The sequence below is a fragment of the Moschus berezovskii genome, chromosome 15 (assembly GCF_049115385.1).
Source record: "Moschus berezovskii isolate FMDL1 chromosome 15, NW_MosBer_1.0, whole genome shotgun sequence".
Classification (NCBI taxonomy): Eukaryota; Metazoa; Chordata; class Mammalia; order Artiodactyla; family Moschidae; genus Moschus; species Moschus berezovskii.
The window spans coordinates 33,151,926-33,176,222 of NC_142474.1; the positions used below are offsets into that span (position 1 = coordinate 33,151,926).

Consider the following 24,297-nt stretch of genomic DNA (forward strand, 5'->3'; position numbering starts at 1 on the left):
CATATATTATTTTTGAAACTATTTTCCATTATAGGTTATTACAAGATATTGACTACACTTCCCTGTACTATACAGTGAACCTCTGTTGCTTGTTGCATATGTTTTTTTAAAAATTAGAAATCTAGCACTCTATTCATACTAAGTCAAACAGGTGGAATCAAAATGTCATACATTTTTTTAGTTAGGCAAAAATTCATATGTTTTCTAATATATATATATTATGCATATTATTTATATATAATATGCAAAAGCTTTTATACTACATTCGATAAAGGCTTGAGAACAAACAACAACAACAAAAGAAATGGAGAAACTGAAAAACATAAACTAAATGAAATGGGAGCACTGAATATGACATAGAAAAAGTGAAACAAACTAGATAAAAGCAAAAGATCATCATATAATTCAGTTGTTTTTAATCATGGCTGATCATTAGAAACATATCTAGAGCTCTGGTGAAAAAAAAAGCAACACTTTGGCACTTGCATTTTTCAAAAAATTCCTAGATAATTCAGATATGCATCTGGATTTTAAAAAGTGATTGCAGGTTTTTCTATTACACGGTAATTTTGGTGATATAGAGTGCTGTTATTTTTTTCTTAACCAATCATGATACAATGGTATTAAGTGAATAATAGTTACATAATCACAATAGTAAAAGATGTTTATTAGTTTTCATAATCAATATGCAGACAAAAATAAAAGATAATTATAATTGCAAGCCATAATGGGAACACGATTAACCTAATATAAAATAATTACATACAATTTGGGGGGTTAAGCAAAGTGATGTGGTAAGTGGAAGTGCATACACGAACGTGTTTTCATCCACCCAGCCAGTCTACGTCTTTTGGTTGGTGCATTTAATCCGTTTATATTTAAGGTAATTATCAATATATATGATCCATTTTCTTAACTATTTTGGGTTTATCTTCTGTAGGTCTTTTTCTTCTCTGTGTTTCCTGCTTAGAGAAATTCCTTTAGCATTTGTTGTAAAGCTGGTTTGGTGGTGCTGGATTCTCTTAACTTTGGCTTGTCTGGAAAACTTTTGATTTCTTCATCAAATCTGAAGGAGAGTCTTGCTGGGTAAAGTATTCCTGGTTATAGGTTCTTCCCTTTCATTACTTTAAATATATTGTGCCATTCCCTTCTGGCTTGTAGAGTTTCAGTTGAGAGATCAGCTGATAGCCTGATGGGAATTCTCTTGTTGCTTTTAATATTTTATCTTTGTTTTAAATTTTTGTCAGTTCGATTACTATGTGTCTTTGTGTGTTCCTCCCTGGGTTTATCCTGCCTTGATTCCCTGTGCTGCCTGGACTTGGTTGACAGTTTCCTTTCCCATGTTAGGAAAGTTTTCAGCTATTATCTCTTCAAATATTTTCTCAGGTCCTTTCTTTCTTCTCCTTCTGGGACCCTACAGTGTGAATGTTGGGGCATTTAATGTTGCCCCAGAGGTCTCCTAAGCTGTCTTCATTTCTTTTCATTCTTTTTTGTTTATTTTGTTTTGAAGCACTGATTTCCACCATTCTATCCTCCAGGTCACTTATCTGTTCTGCCCCAGCTATTCTGCTATTGATTCTTTTCACTGTATTATTCATCTCTGTCCTTTAGTTTTTCTAGGTCTTTGGTAAACATTTCTTGCATCTTCTTCATTATTTTTCTGAGATCCTGGATTATCTTCATTATCATTATTCTGAATTCTTTTTCTGGAAGTTGCCTATCTCCACTTTATTTGGGTTTTATCTTGTCCCTTCTTCTGGGACATAACTTTCTGCTTTTTCATCCTGATTAACTTTCTGTAATATGATTTTTGTTTAAGCCACTGTGGGATTGTGGTTCTTCTTGCTTCTTCTGTCTGCCCTCTGATGGAGGAGGCTAAGAGACTTGTGTAAGCTTCCTGATGGGAGGGACTGGAGGTGGGAAAAACTGAGTCTTGCTCTGGTGGGCAGGGCCTTGCTCAGTAAAACTTTAATCCAATTATCTGCTGATGGGTGGGGCTGTACTCCTTCCCTGGAAGTTGTCTGGCCTCAGGTGACCCAGCCCTTGGGTCTACAGGCTCTATGGTAGGGTTTACAGTGACCTCCAAGAGGGCTTACGTCAAGGGGGACCTTCCCGCCCTACTGCTGCTAGTGCCCCTGATCCTGTGGTGAGCCCCTGCTGACCCATGCCTCCTCAGGAGACTCTCCAACACTAGCAGGTAGTTTTTGTTCTGTCTCCTATGGGGTCACTGCTCCTTTCCTCTGGGTCTTGGTGTGGGCAAGATTTTGTTTGTGCCCTCCAAGACTGGAGTCTCTGTTCCCTCAGTTCTGTGGAAGTCCTATAATCAAATCCCAAGGTCAGATTCCCTGGGGATTCCCAGTTCCTGTGTCAGATTCCCAGGCTGGGAAGCCTGAGGTGGAGTTTAGAACCATTACAACAGTGGGAGAACTTCTTTGGTATTATTATTCTCTAGTTTGTGGGGCACCCACCTGGTGGGTATGGGGTTTGATTTCATCATGATTGTGCCCCGTCTACCATCTCAATTCAGCTTTTTCTTTGTCTCTGGATGTGGTGTATCTTTTTTGGTGGGTTCCAGTGTCTTCCTGTCGATGGTTGTTCAATAGCTAGTTGTGATTTTGGTGCTCTTGCAGGATGAGATAAGCGTGCATCTTTCTACTTTGCCATCTTGAATTGGAAGCTCCAACATATCAAAATGTTAATAATGGCTTGTGGCTTACTAGTCATTTTGATTTTCTTCTTCTTTTTTTTTTAAACACTTTATTAAATCAGATTATGGGCAACTCCCTGATGGTCCAGTGGTAAGGACTTTGTGCTTCCATTGCAGGAGGCATAGGTTTAAGCCCTGGTCAGGGAACTAAGACTTGCAAGCTGTGTGGCATGGTGAAAAAAAAAACAACACACCACATCTCCCCTATTTTTTAGATAAGGAGTTTTGGTCACATAGCCATGACTGACCAAGTATGTATGGGAGTCAAGGACTCTCCAACTCCAAAGCCAGTGCCCTCAGCCTATATGCTCTAGTCTGTATAATCAGAAAACAGCATATATTGTTTAAGTACTAAAAGGGGACTATTTCTGCTGATTAGTTTAATAATACTAACTGATCACTATACAGTTAAAATACCATGAATGAAGGTTGCCCCCTTCTTTAGGTGATAAGCAATAGTGATAAAGTGGCTCATCATACCTTCATGTTAGAATTTTCCTTATCACTTTGATTCATTAGAAAATAAAGAGCAACTTCCAGGCTTGATTATCAAGACCCATAATGGTAACTGGATTACAACTACTGCCAAAATCAAACAAAATAAAACCCCATCAAACAAAATGATTCTACTTTTATTAATAGAAGGCACATTACAAATATGTTTGCAAATCTTTAGCATCCTTGTTGGTTCCTGGAAGAGTATATTTATATTATAGACAATATTGAGATACTGACTTGTTGTATCAGAAACCTCAGTGTTATTATCAATTTAATTTCCAACTTCTAATAACTTATACCAGGAAGTCAACAGCTGCAAAGAATTATTTCATCTCATGGAAACTCTTAAGAACTTTCAGGCATAAGTAATGTGTAATATTCAGTTGACTTCCCTGGTGGCTCAGCCGGTAAAGCATCTGCCTACAATGTGGGAGACCCGGGTTCAATCCCTGGGTTGGGAAGATCCTCTGGAGAAGGAAATGGCAACCCACTCCAGTACTCTTGCCTGGAAAATCCCATGGAGGAGAAGCCTGGTAAGCTACAGTCCATGGAGTCACAAAGAGTCAGACACGACTGAGTGACTTCACTTTCAATATTTAGTTATGAACATTCAGCCATTTTATGCAGATTTTATTCAAATATATAATTTCCTTTTTGTTACACTTAAATCTTCTAGGAAGAGAAAGCAGTAATTCAATAGTACTTTACCAAATGTATCTAGCGCACATATTGTACAGCTCTAAGAAAGTTATAGCTGTGCAAACTTAACTCGTCCACGTTGCTAATAGGGCTTCATTTGACTCCTGCCACAGTCAAGACTATCCCTCAATCCTTTAGAAATACCCCTCAATAGACAAATATTGCTTGGTAAAATAATTCTCACATTAGGAAATACGAGATTAAATGCACATGTTGGGAAGACCAAGAGAAAAAAATAGGCAAACAGATGGAAAACATGGCGGAAAAAGGGACAAGTTTGCAGTCAGCAACTCTGGATATTGTTTCCAGAATGTCACTAGGTAGATGTCAATATTTGGTCAATCTGTATACCTCACTGGGACAATGCTTCAAAGGATTCCTGAAAGGATAAAATAGGTGATAGATACTGAAGTATCTGAAAACTCTAAGAGTTAGGACAAAATACTAAGGACAAAACATGTATGTGTGTGTGTGCCGTTTACAATAGCCAACACATGGACGCAACCTAAATGTCCATTGACAGAAGGATGGATAAAGAAGATGTGGTACATATATACACTGTAATACTACTCAGCCATTAAGAAGAAAAATTGTGCTATTTGCAGCAACATGGATGGACCTAGAGATTGTCATCCTGAGTGAATAAGTCAGACAGGGAATAAATATTGTATGACATCCCTTATATGTGGAATCTAAAAAGAATTTATACAAATGAACTTACAAAATAGAAAGAGGGGTTTCTTGGTGACTCAGTGATAAAGAATCCACCTGCCAACAAAGGAGATGCAGGTTTGATCCCTGGTCCAGGAAGATTGCACATGCCAAGGAGCAACTAAGCCAGTGCACCACAACTATCGAGCCTGTGCTTGAGAGCCCAGGAAACACAACTATAGAGTAGCCACTGCTCGCTGCAACCAGTGAAAAGTGAGCAGCAACGAAGACCCAGCACAGCCAAAAATAAATAAAATCATAACCCACCCCCCAAAAAACAGAAAGAGACTCACGGACTTAGAGAACAAACTTATGGTTGTGGGGGAAGGGGAACGATGGGGTGGGGAAGGATAGTTAGGGAGTTTAGGATGGACATGTACACACTGCTATTTTAAAACAGATAACCAACAAGGACCTACTCTATAGTATACAGTACTCTGCTCAATGTTATGTGGCAGCCTGGATGGGAGGGAAATTTGGAGAATGGATACATGTATACGCATCGCTGAGTCCTTTCACTGTTCACTGGAAACTATCACAACACTGTTAATCATTTATACCTCAATACAAAATAAAAAGTTTTTTTAAAAAAGAATATACTGTACAGCGCAGGGATTATGTAATGTTATACACAATACTATCTCAATTAAAAAAAGTTTGCCTAAAGAATCAGAGAACCAAAAGAGTTAAAATCTTTAAGTAATAGAAATAGCTATAAAATATATTCTTGTTTAAAATAGGATGGTTTAAGTGCTAGAAATGTATTAATATAATGCATCTAGGATCTTTTCTGTACTTGGCAAATAAAAAGCAGCCAATAAATGTTGATTATTACGGTTAAAAATGTGTTATTTTTATCAGATGACTGACTGAGAAGTGCCTTAGTGAAAGCAAAAACACTGTTAAGATATATGTAAAGAATTACTAAAACAATGATACAAATGAACTTCCTTACAAAACAGAAAGAGACTCTCAGACTAAGACAATGAACTTAAAACTGCCAGGGCAGAGGTGGTAGAGAGTGGTTGGTGGGAGAAAGAAGGTGGGAAGGGACAGTTAGGGAGTTTGGGATGGATATGTACTTACTGCTATAATTAAAAAGGTGAACCAGCAAGGATCTGCTGTATGGCACATGCAACTCTGCTCAATGTTATGTGGCAGCTGGATGAGAAGGTAGTTTGGTGGAGAATGGATACATGCAGATGTATGGCTGAGTCACTTCACTGTTCACCTGAAACTATCTACCACAATACAAAATAAAAAGTTAAAAAAAAAAGAGGGTGTGTGTGTTTATGTACATTTTGGCAAGGGGTAGGGGAGAGGGATGGAGAAGGCAATGGCATCCCACTCCAGTACTCTTGCCTGGAAAATCCCATGGACAGAGGAGCCTGGTAGGCTGCAGTCAGTCCATGGGGTTGCTAAGAGTCAGACACGACTGAGCAACTTCACTTTCCCTTTTCACTTTCATGCACTGGAGAAAGAAATGGCAACCCACTCCAGTGTTCTTGCCTGGAGAATCCCATGGATCGAGGAGCCTGGTAGGCTGCTGTCTATGGGGTTGCACAGAGTTGGATGCAACTGAAGCAACTTAGCAGCAGCAGCAGCAGCAGGGGAGAGGGATGACATTTAAAAAAACAGTAGATAACATAAAAGATGCCCTGGCAAAGATCAAATCTCTATAAAGGATTCTACCAAACCAACTGCTCTTTCCTCAAGGAACTCTTCTGCACACACTGCCAAACTTGGGCCAAACTGGCCACCAGAGGCAGGAAACCTATCCTGGCCAAAGGCAATCATCATGTAGGCCAGCTGAGAGTGAGCCAGTGGTGTGAGAATCTCACCCTGTAGGGGTCCTTGAACTAGGTGGCACCACCAACAAACTCTGGGGGAGTTCTGAACAGAGATATAGACAGGCAGTACTAGAGGTAGCACTGTCATCAGAAGGAAGAGATGTCTGCCTCAGGGCTGCTGGAGGCTGGCTGTTTCTTATGAGTCCTCCATTCTCCGGGAGGAATGGGGGTTGACAGGGGATACACTGATGTAGAACACATTTTAGGAATCTCTACCCTTTCTTCTGGTAAATGGAATTGCTTAGCTACAACTGATCTGTTTCCCAACAGTCTAAGCAGATGGTGTATTATTCCAAGATGTTAAACTGGTCCAGATATATTAATTTTATACTATTTTCATTATAATATTTTTGGTGTGAAAAATAAGCCAATCTTTAAAAAGAAAGCTACTATTCAAGATCCTCATAATAAGCTAAGTATTCTTTGCTATTTAGCTATTACAAATGTAAAAGTTACTTAGTAACTGCTCTTTGCGGGAATGAAGAGAAGAAATAGAACATATAGTACACTGTTGGATTTTACTTGGCACTTCTGACTTCATTCACATGAAAATCTTTTCCCCCTTTATGCAATTCCATAGTCCCTAAAATCTCTAATCTCAGTGTAAATTTCAAACTATGTAATAAGTTTATTAAAAAAGAAAGATAAAGACAGAAATATATGAAATATATATATTTTTAATCAGCAATGGGATTTTTTTTCACCAAGATACAAAAGGAATAGACATTTGGCCCCACTGAGGACCTTAGCTTAACACAGTACACCACAGTTAGATGGGCTGCAGCAGGTGTTTTGTTGAAGTATGTTTGGTGGCCTCATTCTTCTTAGACCAGTTCCTGACCCTAGCCAGCATTCTCCCAGTAGCCAGTACTCTACTTTTGCTTTAAAAATGCTCAGAAAAAGAAGAGACACTGGTCTTTTCTAATTACACCAGTAATTAGACTGCTGTATTCTTTAATTTATGGTACATAAACCATTAAAGACCATATATTTCTTATAAATATAAGACATTCAAGAAAAACTTTCTAAGAAAAATTATTTTAGACTTTGTTAATCTTTAAAAAAAACAGATATAAATTCATATTAAAAATGCACCCATGTGTATAGATCAAGGAATTTGCACAAATGAATATGCCCTTGTTACTACCACTCTAATCAAGATGCAGAACATTTCTTTATCCCCAGAGAGCTCCTTGTACCCTGTTGCCATTAATCACCACTCCCAACTACTGATCTGACTTCCATCATTACAGATTAATTTTCTTTATGTTAGGATTTCATATTCAAATGAAATCACACAGTATGTATTCTTTTGTGTTTAGCTTTTAGTCTTGCTATAGGTGAGAGACTCTTAACAAACAGCTCTATAAAATAATTCATGTTATATCCCTAGTTTGTCCTAGTTATTCTATTATCCACAACTGATATCTCCTAAAGATCACTAACTTCATCTTTGAATGTATCAATTTTATGGTTAGTTTTTAGGTAGTTCTTTTTTTAAAAACAGATTCATTTATTTTAATTTTTGGCTGTGGTAGGTCTTAGTTGCTGTGCATGGGTTTCCCCTAGTTGAACCAAGCATGGGGTACTCTTCATTGTGGTGTGTGAGCTTCTCATTGTGGTGATTTCTCTTATTAAAGAGCACAGGGTTCCAGAAAGTTGGCTTTAGTAGTTGTGTCTTGAGGCTCTAGAGCACGGGCTCAGTTATTGTGGCCTATGAGCATAGGTACTCCAGGGCATGTAGGATCTTTCTGGAACAGATATCAAACACCCATCCCCTGCATTGCCAGGTAGAATCTTAACCACTGGACCAGCAGGGAAGCCCTGGATATTTATTTTTAAAACAAAATTCCTAGTTATCCTATTTAGGTGTCCCTTGGACTGTCAAGGAGATCAAACCAGTCAATCCTAAAGGAAATCAACCCTGAATATTCATTGGAAGGAGTGATGCTGAAACTCCAATACTTTGGCCACCTGATGCAAAGAGCCGATTCATTGGAAAAGACTGATGCTGGGAAAGATTAAAGGCAAAAGGAGAAGGGGGTAGCAGAAGATGAGATGGTTAGATAGCATCACTGACTCAATCGATGTGACTCTGAGCAAACTCCAGGAGACAGTGGAGGATAGAGAAGCCTGGCATGCTGCAATCCATTGGGTCACAAAAAGTTGGACACGACTTAGTGGCTGAACAACAACATTATTTTCATGGAAGAACATTTCACCATGTCCTTTACATGGGCGCTCCTTTCCATTTTAAAGTCTTTCCTCAGTGCAATACTTTCTATTATTTTTAAAAAGTCTTCAGCAGAGGAAATGTATAGCTTGATTCATTCATCATATTTTGCCTCAGTCAACATTTAAGGCAAAGCAGGAACTCCAAGGTGCTCAAGACTGGAATGGTGAAGCCCCTTTTATGGTGAGATATCTGCTGATATGGGCATGTCTCCTGGGGCCAAGGGAACACAAACTCAAGCTTGTAGCCTAGCCTAGGTGGGTTCCTGCATTAAGCCAGGAGGTAATATAAAGAAAGTGGATAAACAGTCTCTTTCATTTACGCTGTTGTTCTTTGATTATTTTCATTGTTTACTTCCATATAATCATGAAAAAAACCCTCTGCATCTATTGTCCTATACATCTGTTAATAGGAAACATGTTTAACTAACAAACACATAGTCACATAGTCAACAAGAGAGTCTGAAATGCAGTAATTGGGTGCAACCTCAAAAACAACAGAATGATCTTGGTTCATTTCCAAGGGAAACCATCTAGCCTCACAGCAATCCAAGTCTATGCCCCAACCGCTGATGCCAAAGAAGCTGAAATTGACTATGAAGACTTGCAACACCTTCTAGAACTAACACACACAAAAAGATGTCCTTTTAATCATAGAAAACTGTAATGCAAAAGTAGGAAGTCAAGAGATACCTAGAATAACAGCCAAGATTGGCCTTGGAGTACAAAATGAAGCAGAGCAAAGGTTAACAGAGTTTTATGAAGTAAACACACCGGTAATAGCAAACACCCTTTTCCAACAACACAAGAGATAACTCTACACATGGACATAACCAGATGGTCAACACTGAAATCAGACTGATTATATTCTTTGCAGCTGAAGATGGAAAATTTTTATACAGTCAGCAAAAACAAGACCTGGAGCATACCGTGGCTCAGATAGTGAGCTCCTTATTACAAAATTCAGGCTTAAATGGAAGAAAGTAGGGAAAACCACTAGGCCATTTAGCTATGACCTAAATCATGACCCTTATACAGTGGAGGTGACGAACAGATTCAAGGGACCAGATCAGTTCTTTAGAGTGTGTGAAGAACTATGGACAGAGGTTCGTAGCACTGTACAGGGGGCAGTGACCAAAACCATCCCAAAGAGAAAGAGATGCAAGAAGGCAAAATGGTTGTCTGGGGAGGCTTTACAAATAGCTGAGGAAAGAAGAAAAGTTAAAGGAAAGGGAGAAAGGGAAAGATACACCTAACTGAATGCAGAGTTTCAGAGAACAGCAAGGAAATAAGGCCTTCTTAAATGAACAAGGCAAAGAAATAGAAGAAAACAATAGAATGGGAGAGACTAGAGATCTCTTCAAGAAAATAAGAACTGTTAGAACCAGACATGGAACTACAGACTGGTTCAAAATCAGGAAACGAGGACATCAAGGCTGTATATTGTCACCCTGCTTATTTAACTTGTATGCTGAGTACATCATGTGAAAAGCAGGACTGGAAGACTCACAAGCTGGAATCAAGATTGCCAGGAAAAGTATGAACTACTTCAGATAAGCAGATGATACCACCCTAATGGCAGACAGTGAAGAGGAACTAAAGAGCCTCTTGATGAAAGTGAAAGAGGAGAGTGAAAAAGCTGGCTTAAAACTCAACATTCAAAAAACAAAGATCATGGCATCCAGTCCCATCACTTCATGGCAAATAGATGGGGAAAAATGCAAAGAATGGCAGATTTTATTTTCTTGGGGTCAAAAATCACTGTGGATGGTGACTGCAGTCACAAAATTAAAAGACACTTGCTCCTTGGAAGAAAAGCTATGACAAACCTGGACAGTGTATTAAAAAGCAAAGACATCACTTTGTAGACAAAGTTCTGTATAGTCAAAGCTATTATGGGTTTTTCCAGTAGCCATGTGTGGATGTGAGATTGGGACCATAAAGAAGGCTGAGTACTGAAGAACTGGTGCTTTCAAACTGTGGTGCTGGAGAAGACTCTTGAGAGTCCCCTGGACAGTAAGGAGACCAAATCAGTCAATCCTAAAAGAAATCAACCCTGAATATTCATTGGAAAGACTGATGGTGAAGCTGAAGCTCCAATATTTTGCCCACCTGATGTGAAGAGCCAACTCACTGGAAAAGACCCTGATGCTGAGACAATTGAGGGCAGGAGAAGAAGGGGATGACAGAGAATGAGATGGTCGGATGGCATCATCGACTCAATGGACATGAGTTTGAGAAAACTGCATGAAAGAGTGAAGGACAGGGAAGCCTGGTGTGCTGTAGTCCACTGAGTTGCAAAGAGTCAGATATGACTTAGTGACTGAACACAAGAACGGTTGTTACCATTGTGGAAAACTTGGCAAAGTATACAAGGGATCTCTGTATTACTTCTTACAACTGCCTATGAATCTACAATTATTTTTAAAAATCAGTTAAGAAGAAATGTTTCAAAATTCAAATAACAAATTAAAATGAAAAATATCCATTTAATATAAAAATTCAGGAAAAAGGAGATGAAACATACAGAAAACAACAAATGGTACATAAATCAAGCACTGTAAGAATAACATTTATATGAACCAATTATTCCAATTAAAGGCAGACATTGGCTGAGTGGATTAAAAAAAAGCAAAACCAAAGCCCCAAACTCATAAAACAAGATCTACCTACATGGGTTTTTCTTTTTAAGCAAGAAATGTACTTTATATTCAAAGACATAGGATGATGGAAAAGGCTACATCTTGCAAAAAATATGCATAAGAGAGATAGAGTGGCTATGTCAATATAAGACAAAATATACTTTAAGACAAAAAAATTTACCAGAGACAAAGATGTTTTACAATAAAATAGTCAATTCATCAGTAAGATGGGTCAACGTAACAACTGATCCCCAAAATACATAAGGCAAAAACTGACAAAATTAAAGGGGAAATAGCTCAACAATAATAGTTGAAAACTTTAATATCTCATGCTTAATAATAGGTAGAACAATTAAACCAAAATTCATCAAAGATAACAAGAGTTAAATAACACTATCAACCAATTTGACCTAACAAAAGAATACTCTACTTAATAAGCAGAATACACATTCTTCTTAAGCACAATTTGCAGTCATAGACTATATGGTAGGCCAGTGGCTGGCAAAAAAGTTTCTTAAAGGACCACACAGTAAATATACTAGGCTTGCTGCCTGTATAGTCTCTGTCACAGCTACTCAGCTCTTCTCTTCTCAGAAGCAGCCATGGACAACACTTTAATGAACAGGCATGACTGTGTTCCACTAAACTTTATTTACAAAAACAAGCAGGTTGTGCTTAGTTTGCAAACTCCTGTGCTAGGTCATAATATAAATATTTAAAAATATTGAAACTCAACACAGTATGTGCTCTGATCATGATAGAATTAAATTAGAAGTCATCAAAAGGATGCACAAGTAAGATATACAAGTAAGCATATTTGTGAAGCAAGCACATAAAAGGATGCTCTATATTCAGCACAGGGAAGCCTAGTGTGCTGCAGCCCATGGGGTCACAAAGAGTCAGACTGAGCGACTGATCGACAACTACAACCACATCAATAGAGAAATGCAAACCAAAGCCATAATGATATACCACTTCACATCCACAAGGATGGGTATTTTGAAAACAGCACAGAAAATAATAAGCATTAGTGAGGAAACTGGCAAAAATCCAGACATATAGATGAAAGGAACAGACTAAAGAGCCTCAAAATAAACCCACACACTATGGTCAATTAATCTTCGACAAAAACAGACAAGAATATACAATGGGAAAAAGATGATCTCTTCAGTAGGTGGTGTTTGGGAACTTGGACAGCTGCATGTAAATCAATGAAGTTAGAACACATCCTCACACTGTACACAAAAATAAACTCAAAATGGCTTAAAGACTTAAATATAATACAGGACACCATAAAACTTCTAGAAGGTAACATTGGCAAAGCATTCTCTGACATAAATTCTACCAATATTTTCTTAGGTCAGTCTCCCAAGGCAACAGAAATAAAAGGAAAAACAAGCAAGTGGGATTTAATCAATCTTACAAACTTTTGCACAGCAAAGGAAACCACAAACAAAATGTAAAGACAACCTTTTGCTGGGAGAAAATATTTGCAAATAATGTGACTGACATGGGCTTAATTTCCAAAATATACAAAGAGCTCATGCAACAGAACAACAACTATAACAAAACAAGTAACCCAATAAAAAAATGGACAGAAGACCTAAACAGACATTTTTCCAAAGAAGACACACAGATAAACAACAGGTACATGTAAAGATGCTGAACACTGCTGATGATTTGAGAAATGAAAATAAAAACTACAATGAAATACAACTTCACACCAGTCAGAACAGCCATCATTAAAAAGGCTAATAACAAATACTGGAGGGGAGGTGGAGAAATAGAAACTCTCCTGCACTGTTGGTGGGTGGTAAGTTGGTGCAGCCACTATGGAAAACAGTATGCAGCTTCCTTAAAAAACTAAAAATAGAGTTGCTGTATGACCTAGCAATACCACTCCTGGCATATAGGCTGATAAAACTAACTCAAAAACATACATGCACCTCTATGTTCATAGCAGCACTGTTTACAGTAGTGAGGTCATGGAAACCTAAATGTCCTAATGTCTACTTACAGATGAATGGATAAAGAAGATATGTACATATATACAATGGAATATTACTCAGTCATTAAAAAGAATAAAATAACATCATTTGCAGCACTTAGATGAACTTGGAGATTATCACACTAAATGAAGTAAGACAGAGAAATTTTAAAAAAAAGCTTTTGAAAATAGAAAGTTAATAAAAAGATGTGGTATATATATGTATACACACACACACACACAATGGACTACTTACTCAGCCATAAAAAAGAGTGCAATAATACCATCTGCAGCAACATGGACAGACCTAGAGATGATCATGCTAAGTCAAGTAAGTCAGAAAGTCAAAGACAAATACCATATGATATGACTTATATGTGGAACCTAAAATATGGCACAAATGATCTTATCTGGGTTGCAAAGGGTGACAGGAGTTGGGGCAAGGATGGAGTGAGAATTTGGGGTTCAGTTCAGTTCAGTTCAGTTCAGTCGCTCAGTCGTGTCCGACTCTCTGCGACCCCATGAATCACAGCACGCCAGGCCTCCCTGTCCATCACCAACTCCCAGAGTTCACTCAAACTCATGTCCACAGAGTCGGTGATGCCATCCAGCCATCTCATTCTCCGTCGTCCCCTTCTCCTCCCGCCCCCAACCTTTCCCAGCATCAGAGTCTTTTCCAGTGAGTCAACTCGTCGCATGAGGTGGCCAAAGTATTGCAGTTTCAGCTTTAGCATCAGTCCCTCCAATGAACATCCAGGATTGATCTCCCTTAGAATGGACTGGTTGGATCTCCTTGCAGTATAAGGGACTCTCAAGAATCTTCTCCAACAACACAGTTCAAAAGCATCGATTCTTCGGCGATCAGCCTTCTTCACAGTCCAACTCTCACATCCATACATGACCACGGGAAAAACCATTGCCTTGACTAGACGGACCTTGGTTGGCAAAGTAATGTCTCTGCTTTTTAATATACTATCAAGGTTGGTCATAACTTTCCTTCCAAGGAGCAAGCGTCTTTTAATTTCATGGCTGCAATCAGCATCTGCAGTGATTTTGGAGCCCAAAAAAATAAAATCTGACACTGTTTCCATTGTTTTTCCATCTATTTCCCATGAAGTGATGGGACCAGATGCCATGATCTTTGTTTTCTGAATGTTGAGCTTCAAGCCAACCTTTTCACTCTCCTCTTTCACTTTCATCAAGAGGCTTTTGAGTTCCTCTTCACTTTCTGCCATAAGGGTAGTTTCATCTGCATATCTGAGGTTATTGATATTTCTCCCAGCAATCTTGATTCCAGCTTGTGCTTCTTCCAGCCCAGCGTTCCTCATGATGTACTCTGCATATAAGTTAAATAAGCAAGGTGACAAAATACAACCTTGACGTACACCTTTTCCTATTTGGAACCAGTCTGTTGTTCCATGTCCAGTTCTAACTGTTGCTTCCTGACCTGCATACAGGTTTCTCAAGAGGCAGGTCAAGTGGTCTGGGATTCCCATCTCTTTCAGAATGTTCCACAGTTTATTGTGATCCACACAGTCAAAGGCTTTGGCATAGTCAATGAAGCAGAAATAGATGTTTTTCTGAAACTCTCTTGCTTTCTCCATGATCCAGCGGATGTTGGCAATTTGATCTCTGGTGCCTCTGCCTTTTCTAAAACCTGCTTGAACATCTGGGAGTTCACGGTTTACATACTGCTGAAGCCTGGCTTGGAGAATTTTGAGCATGACTTTACTAGCGTGTGAGATGAGTGCAATTGTGCGGTAGTTTGAGCATTCTTTGGCATTGCCTTTCTTTGGGATTGGAATGAAGACTGACCTTTTCCAGTCCTGTGGCCACTGCTGAGTTTTCCAAATCTGCTGGCATATTGAGTGCAGCACTTTCACAGCATCATCTTTCAAGACTTGAAATAGCTCAACTGGAATTCCATCACCTCCACTAGCTTTGTTCGTAGTGATAAATTTGGGGTTAGCAGATGCAAACCATAGTATAATACAGAATGGATAAACAACAAGGTTTTACTGTATAGCACAGGGGACGATACTCATTATTCTGTGATAAACCATAATGGAAAGGATTATGGAGAAGATTATGAAAAAGATTTATATATATATATAACTGAATCAATTTGCTATACAACAGAAATGAACACAATGTTGAGGTTGGGAGAAAATATTTACAAATGATATGACCAATAAAAGATAAATAACCAAAATATATAAACAGCTCATACAACTCAACATCAAAAAAACCTAAGCAATCTGATTAAAAAATAGGCAGAAGACCCAAATAGACATTTTTTTCAAAGAATACATACAAATGGCCAACAGGCACATGAAAAGATGTTCAACACTGTTAATCATCAGAAAAATGCAAATTAAAAATACAATGAGATATCACTTCATACCTGTCAGAACAGCTATTATCAAAAAGAACACAAGTAACAAATGTTGGCAAAGATGTGGAAAAAAGTGAACCCTTGCACACTATTTGTCGGAATGCAATGGGTGCAGCCACTATAGAAAAACAGTATGGAGGTGTCGCCAAAAGCTAAAAATATAACTACCACATAATCCAGCAATTTCATTCCTGGGTCTTAATCCACAAAAACACTAATTCAAAAAGATCCAGGCACCCTAATATTCACAGCAGCATTATGAGATTATAATATATGATTATATAATTGTGTGCTAATGGAAGCAACCTGTCCATCACAAATGAATGGATAAAGATGTGGTGTGTGTGCATACACACACATATGCAGACAGTGGAATACTACCACTCAGTCATAAAAAAGAAGGAAATTTTGCCATTTGCAACAATACAGATGGACTTGGAGAGAATTATGCTAAGTGAAATAAGTCAAGCAGAAAAGACAAATACTGTATGATATCAATTACATGTGAAATGTAAAAAATAAAATTAATGAATACAACAAAACAGAAATAGACTTGAGACACAGAGAAAAAAATGAGTGGTTACCAGTGGGGAGAGAGAAGGGAGTGGGGCAGGATAGCAGTAGGGAATTAAAAGATACAAACTAGTATGTATAAGATAAATAAGCAACAATATATAGTTAATAACTATAAACGGGATATAACCTTTAAAATTTGTAAATCATTATGCTGTACACCTGAAATGTATATAACATTTTATATGAGTATGGACTTCAAGGAGATCCAACCAGTCCATTCTAAAGGAGATCAGTCCTGGGTGTTCATTGGAAGGACTGATGCTAAAGCTGAAACTCCAATACTTTGGCCACCTCATGCGAAGAGTTGACTCACTGGAAAAGACTCTGATGCTGGGAGGGATTGGGGGCAGGAGGAGAAGGGGAAAACAGAGGATGAGATGGCTGGATGGCATCACCGACTCGATGGACATGAGGTTGAGAGAACTCCGGGAGTTGGTGATGGACAGGGAGGCCTGGCGTGCTGCAATTCATGGGGTCGCAAAGAGTCGGACATGACTGAGCGACTGAACTGAATTGAACTGAACTGATGAGTAAAAAATGTATATACAGGCCTCTAAGGCTGGTGATCTGTGAAGTTCCCACCTTCTGTCAGAGCTCTCTGCAGCTGCCCTGCCTCATGAGCTCCAGAGACTAGGACAGGACCATGATGTGGATGTGCTAGCTCGCACTTTGCTGGTGGCAGTCACCTGGATCCACTAAGATTTAGTCATCTTAGGACTGAAGACAAGATGGTGGGATAAAAGAATGTGAGCTTCCCTGGTGGCTCAGAGGTTAAAGTGTCTGCCTGCAGTGCGGGAGACCTGGGTTTGATCCCTGGGTCGGGAAGATCCCCTGGAGAAGGAAATGGCAATCCACTCTAGTATTCTTGCCTGGAAAATCCCATGGACGGAAGAGCCTGGTGGGCTACAGTTCATGGGGTTGCAAAGAGTTGGACATGACTGAGCGACTTCACTTTCACTTTCTTCTCACAAAAACACCAAAATCACCACCAATAGATAAACAACCATTAACAAAAATGACTGGAACCTACTAAAAAAGATATTTTACATTCAAAGACAAAGAAGAAGCCAGGAGACAGTAGGAAGGGCACTTTCACAATATAATCAAATCTTAAAACTGCCATGTGGGCAACCCACAAACTGGAAGATAATTATATCTCAGAGCTTCTCCCACAGGAATGAGAGTTCTGAGCCTCATGTTAGGCTTTCCAGTCTGGGTTTCTTGTATTGGGAGGAGGAATTCCCAGAGCATTTGGCTTTGAAGGCCAGCAGGGCTTGGGTACAGGAGCTCCATAGGACTGGATGAAACAAAGACTCCACTCTTGGAGGAGGGTTCAGGTACACTGGACCATAGTGACTCCACAGGAGTCCATAGGAGTCTGAGCCAGACCTACCTGTGGGTCTTGGTGGGTCTCCTGTGGAGGCAGGCATCAGCTGTGGGACAAGGACACTGGTAGTGGAGGCCCCATGGAATATTCATCTGCATGAGCTCCTGGAGGTCACCATTTTGGCACTGAGACCTGGCACCACCCAACTGCTTGATGGCTCCAATACTGGGACACCTCAGGCTAAACAACCAACACAGCCTGACCCATCAACAGACAAGCAGCCAAAAGTTGTCTTGAGCCCCTGGCTGCCTCTAAACACATCCCTTGACATAGTCCTGTCCACCAGAGGGACAAGACCCACTTCCACTCACCAGTGTGCATACATCAGTTCCATCCACCAGGAAGCCCACACAAGCCCCTGGACCAACCTCACACACCAGGAGGCAGACATCAGAAGCAAGAGGAGCTACAAATCCGTAGCCTGAGAAATGGAGACCACAAACACAGAAAGTTAGACAAAATGAGACAGAAGAGAAATATGTTTCAGGTGAAGGAACAAGATAAAACCCAAGAATAACAACTAAAATTTATAGTAACAACAGTAAAGATGATTCAAAACCTCAGAAAAAGGATGGAGGCACAGTACAAGACAATACAAGAAATGTTTGACAAACAGCTAGAAGATCTGAAGAACAGAGTTGAACAATACAACAACTGAAATAAAAAACACACTGCTGCTGCTGCTAAGTCACTTCAGTCGTGTCTGACTCTGTGCGACCCCAAAGATGGAAGCCCACCAGGCTCCCCTGTCCCTGGGATTCTCCAGGCAAGAACACTGGAGTGGGTTGCCATTTCCTTCTCCAATGTGTGAAAGTGAAAAGTGAAAGTGAGGTCGCTCAGTCATGTCTGACTCGTAGCGACCCCATGGACTGCAGTCTACCAGGCTCCTCCGTCCATGGGATTTTCTAGGCAAGAGTACTGGAGTGGCTTGCCATTGCCTTCTCTGAAAAAACACACTAGAAAGAATCAATAACAGAATAAATGAGGCAGAAGAAAGAATAAGTGAGAAGACAGATTGATGGAAATCACTGCCACAGAACAAAATAAAGAAAAAAGAATGAAAAGAAATGAGGACAGTCTAAGGGACTTCTGGGACAACATTAAACATACCAACATTTGCATTATAGAGGTCCCAGAAGGAGAAGGGAGAGAAGGGTCAGAGAAAATATTTGAAGCAATAATGGTCAAAAACTTCCCTAAATGGGGGATAAAACCACTCACTCAAATCCAGGAAGTGCGAAGAGTCCCAAGGAGAGACATTTCAAGACACATATTAATCATATTGACAAGAATTATAGACAAAGTGAAAATATTAAAAACAAGGGACAATCAACAAATAACATAGAAATGATCTCCATAAGGTTAGCAGCTGATTATTCAGCAGAAACTGCAGGCCAGAAGGCAGTGGCACAATATATTTAAAGTGGTGAAAAGGAAAAAACTACAACCAAGAATACTCCATCCAGTCAGGCTCTCATTCAGATTCGATGGAGAAATTAAAAGCTTTACAGACAAGCAAAAGCTAAGAGAATCAGCACCACCAAACCAACTTTACAACAAATGTTAAAGGAACGTCTCTAGGTGGAAGAGAGAAGTTCACATCTAGAAACAAGAAAACTACAAGTGGGAAAGCTCACTGGCAAGGTAAACATACAGTAAAGGTAGGGAATCATCCACACACAAATATGATATCAAAACCAGCAATTGTGGGAAGAGGTCAAGTACAAATGTAGGATATTGGAAATGCATTTGAAATTAAGAGACAAGCAACTTAAAACAATCTTGTGTATATACAAACTACTATATCAAAACCTCATGGTAACTGCAAATCAAAAATCTACAATAGATATACACACACAAAAGAAAAAGCAATCTAAACATAACATGAAAGATATTCATCAAGTCATAAGAGAAGAGAGCAAAAGAGTAAGGGAAGAAAAAAGACTTACAAAAACAAATTTGAAACAATCAACAAAATGGCAATAAGAACACACATATTGATAATTACCTTAAATGTAAATGGATTAAGTGCTTCAAACAAAAAGAAACAGACAGGCTGAATGGATACAAAAACAAGGCAAATGGATACATGCTGTCTACAAGAGTCCCACTTCTAATCTAGAGACACACACAGTCTGAAAGTAAGGGGATGGAAAAATGTATTTCATGCAAATGGAAACCAAAAGAAAGCTGGAGTAGCAGTACTCATCAGACAAAATAGACTTTAAAGACGTTAAATGAGACAAAGAAGGACATTATATATAATGATTATGGTATCAATCCAACAATAAGCTGTAATAACTATAAATACATGTGCACCCAACATAGAAGCATCTCAATATATAAGGCAAATGCTAACAACCATAAAAGGAGAAATCAACAATAATACAATAGTAGTAGAGGACTTTAACATCTCACTTACACCAACTGACAGAAAATCAATAAGGAATCATAGGCCTTAAATTATACATTGTATTAGATAGACTTAACTGATATCTAAAGAACATTCCATCTGAAAGCAGCAGAATACACATTCCTCTCAAGTGCACGTGAAACACTCTTCAGGATAGATCACATGCTGGGCCACAAAGCAAGCTCTGGTAAATTTAAGGAAATGGAAATCATATCCAGCATCTTTTCCAAGTTTAATACTATGAGATCAGAAATCAATGACAAGAAAAGAAAAGCTGTAAAAAAACAAACACGTGGAGGCTAAATAATATGTTACTAAACATCCAATGGGTCACTGAAAATGTCAAAGAGGAAATGAAAAAATACCTAAACAATCTAGCTTGACACCTAAAGCAATGAGAGAAGGGAGAACAAACAAAAACAAAAATGGAGGGAAAGAAATCATAAAGATCAGAGCAGAAATAACTGAAATAGAGATAAAGAAAAAAACAGAAAAGCTCAATGAAACTAAAAGCTGGTTTTCTGAAACAGAGAAACAAAACTGATAAACCTTTAGCCAGACTCATCAAGAAAAGAAGGGAGAGGGTTCAAATCAATGAAATTGGAAATGTAAAAGGACATTTACAACTGACACCACAGAAATACAAAAGATCATAAGAGACGACTACTGTTGCTGCTGCTGCTGCTAAGTCGCTTCAGTTGTGTCCGACTCTTAGCGATCCCATGGACTACCAGGTTCCTCTGTCCATGGGATTTCCCAGGCAAGAGTACTGGAGGGGGTTGCCATTGCCTTCTCCCTACAAGCAACTATATGCATAAAATGGACAACCTAGAAGAAATGGACACATTCTTAGAAAGGCATAATCTTCCAAGACTGAACTTGGAGGAAATAGAAAATATGAATAGACCAGTCACAAGTACCGAAATTGAAAGTGTGAAAATAGTTTTATTTATTTATTTTTGGCTGTGCTGGGTCTTCACTGCTGTGTGGACTTTAGCTACAGTGAGTAAGGGCTACTCTCTAGTTGTGGTGCATGGGCTTTTCATTGCAGTGGCTTCTCTTGCTGTGGAGCACAGGCTCTAGGGTGGGTGAATGTGCTTCAGCAGTTGCAGCATGTATGCCCAGTAGTTGCAGTTCCTGGATTCTAAAGCACACACAAGTTCAACAGTTGTGCTGCATGGACTTAGTTGTTCTGTGGCATGTGGGATCTTCCTGGATCAGGGATTGGACCCCTCTCTCCTGCATTGGCAGGAAGATTCTTTACCATTGAGCCAAATCTATGGTACGGAAATAAGATCTAAAACTTTTTTCTATACAGTTATTTATTCCAATAGTATTTGTAAGATTTTTTCTCCACTGTTTTGAACTTCTACTTTTTCCACAGAGTCACTTTTTATACATGCCTGGGTCTGTTTTTGGATTTTGTAGTCTGTTCTTTTTTTTCTATTCATGATGACCTGCATCAGCACTCAAAGTTTTGTTTTAACATAACTTTAGCATAAGGACAATATTTCTGTCATTACTCTACCTTTTTAATATTTTCAGGGCTATTATTACACTATCTTTTCCAGATAAACAATTAAAAAAATATCCTGTTGGGAACTTGACTGAAAGTATATTACTTTAGGGAGACTGGGTCTTTATAGCCAGGCACATGATATGTTTTTCATATATTCTAGTCTCACTTTATGGCTCTCAGTAGATTCTCATAGCTTTAGTCATATAAGTATTACACTTTTTGTTAGTTTATTTCAGTTATTGTATATATTTTTATTGCTAAGACTGGGAACTTTTTTACATTTTTTCTGAGCTGGTTATTCCTGGCATGGAGTAAAGCTACTACTTTCTGTATTTTTATTTTGGAGCCTAACCTAAGGAAACTTTTAGGGTAGGTGTAACTAATTGCCTGCATAAAAATAAAATCTTTATAAAGTACCCACAGAACAATACTCATCTCTGAGCAGTGAGTACTCCATGAAAAACTAGCTGCAAAAACACACTGAGTCAACTGAACATAGTGACTTTTTACTTATATATCACCAAATACAACTTTTATTCTGAACTAACTGATTTAGAGATCAATTTTCTGGCAACAAAATAAGAAATTGTCAATTTGTGAGGTAGATGAATCTACAGCCTGTTACACAGAGTGAAGTAAGTCAGAAAAACAAATATAGAATATTAATGCATATATATGGAATCTAGAAAAATGGTACTGATGAACCTATTTGCAAGGAAGGGATCGAGACACAGACTTAGAGAAAGGAATTGTGGGCACAGTTTGGGAAGGAAAGAGTGGATTGAACAGAGAAAGTAGCATCAACATATATATACTACAATGTGTAAAGCAGATAGCTGGTGAGAAGTTACTATATAACTCAGGGAGCCCAGGTGTGCTGCTCTGTGATGACCAAGATGGGTGGAATAGGGGGCAGGCTCAAGAGGGAGGTGATATGTTTATAATGATGGCTGACTTACGTTGTTATATGGCAGAAACCAACACAACATTATAAAGTGATTTTCCTCCAATTGAAAAAAAAAAGACTACCCAAACACTGTGCTTTAGAAGACGTAATTGTTTTATTTTTTAATATATGCTTTTCAAAGCACTGTCTAGGTTTGTCATAGCTTTCCTTTCAAGTAGCAAGCATCTTTTAATTTCATGGCTTTTTGTTTATTCATATATATATACATATATCTTTTGTATCTTTTAAATTTACAGTAAAAAATCTGTGAAATACTTGACCATAATTTGTCTACAGCTGCATATAAAAGCTAGCTGACACAATATTACTAAAGGAATTTAACAAAGAAAATGTTAATAGAAGTCCATCTGTATAGAAGCATAAATTATATATATACATATATAGTTAAGCATATATTTTCTGCCATTTCCAGAGTGTGACAGTTAATTTCAAACAGGTCCCCCAGAAAGCACCCCTACACCAGTGAAGAATACTTCACGTGTCACAGAGAAATACTTCTAACAACCACCTATCTTTATTCTAACTCTAAATTCACCAAAGTTATATAGTTCTGTTTTCCTCACATGACTCCCCTAGTCAACATTCAAGTTTACCTGAAAATTCAATTTCTTATGGCGAATCTATAAATTGGCAGTCTTGTGAATTTTGTAGCAAGAGTTTTCTAGGTTTCAGTTAGCCCTGAGTAAAAGGTAAGGTTGCATTTCTGTATATGTAAGAGGCCCAGACCCTAGAATGCAGCAATTCGAGCGGAGTGCCTGCACTGAAAGGTTTTGTTCCTGAATACTTAAGCTGCCTCTCCTGGATGATTCCACTACCTCACTTCCTTCAAAGTGGTCTAGTCTCCACTACTTACATTTTAGAAGTTTCCTCTGAAGGAGAAATCAAAAGCTTTATAGATAAGCAAAAGTTAAGAGAATTCAGCACCACCAAACCAGCTTTACAACAAATGCTAAAGGAACTTATCTAGACAGGAAACACAAGAGAAAGAAAAGGCCTACAAAAACAAATCAAAAACAATAAAATAAATGGTAACAGGATCATACATATCAATAATTACCTTAAATGTAAGTGGACTAAACGCTCCAACCAAAAGACACAGATTGGCTGAATCGATACAAAAATAGACTCCTATACATGGTGCCTACAAGAGACCCACCTCAGACTTAGAGACACATACAGACTGAAAGCAAGGGGCTGGAAAAAGATATTCCATGCAAACACAAATCAGAAGAAAGTGGGAGTAGCAACACACATATCAAATAAAATAGACTTTAAAATAAAGACCATTAAAAGAGACAAGGAAGAACTTTACTGCCCTACTCATACCAAAAGACACATAGATCATCCAGACAGAAAATGAGTAAGAAAACACAAGCTTTAAACAATACACTGGACCAGGTGGGCCTAACTGATATCTACAGGGCATTTCATCCAAAAACAGTAGATTTCACTTTTTTTGCAAGTGCATATGGAACATATTTCAGGATAGATCACATTTTGGGCCATAAACCAAACCTTGGTAAATTAAAAAAAAATGAAAACATTTCAAGCATCTTTCCTGACCACAATGCTATAAGTTGTTCAGTCACTCAGTCGTGTCCAACTCTTGTGATCCATGGACTGCAGCACACCATGCTTCCCTGACCTTCACCATCTCCTGGAGCTTGCTCAAACTCATGTTTGTTGAGTCAGTGATGCTATCCAACTATCTTGT

General features: G+C 38.5%; 1 protein-coding gene across 1 annotated transcript in view; it reads right to left on the bottom strand.

Annotated features, from left to right (window-relative positions):
* Positions 1-24,297, bottom strand: part of RNF24 (ring finger protein 24) — a 113,694-nt gene that overhangs the window by 47,682 nt on the left and 41,715 nt on the right. The gene's annotated exons all lie outside the window — the stretch shown is intronic.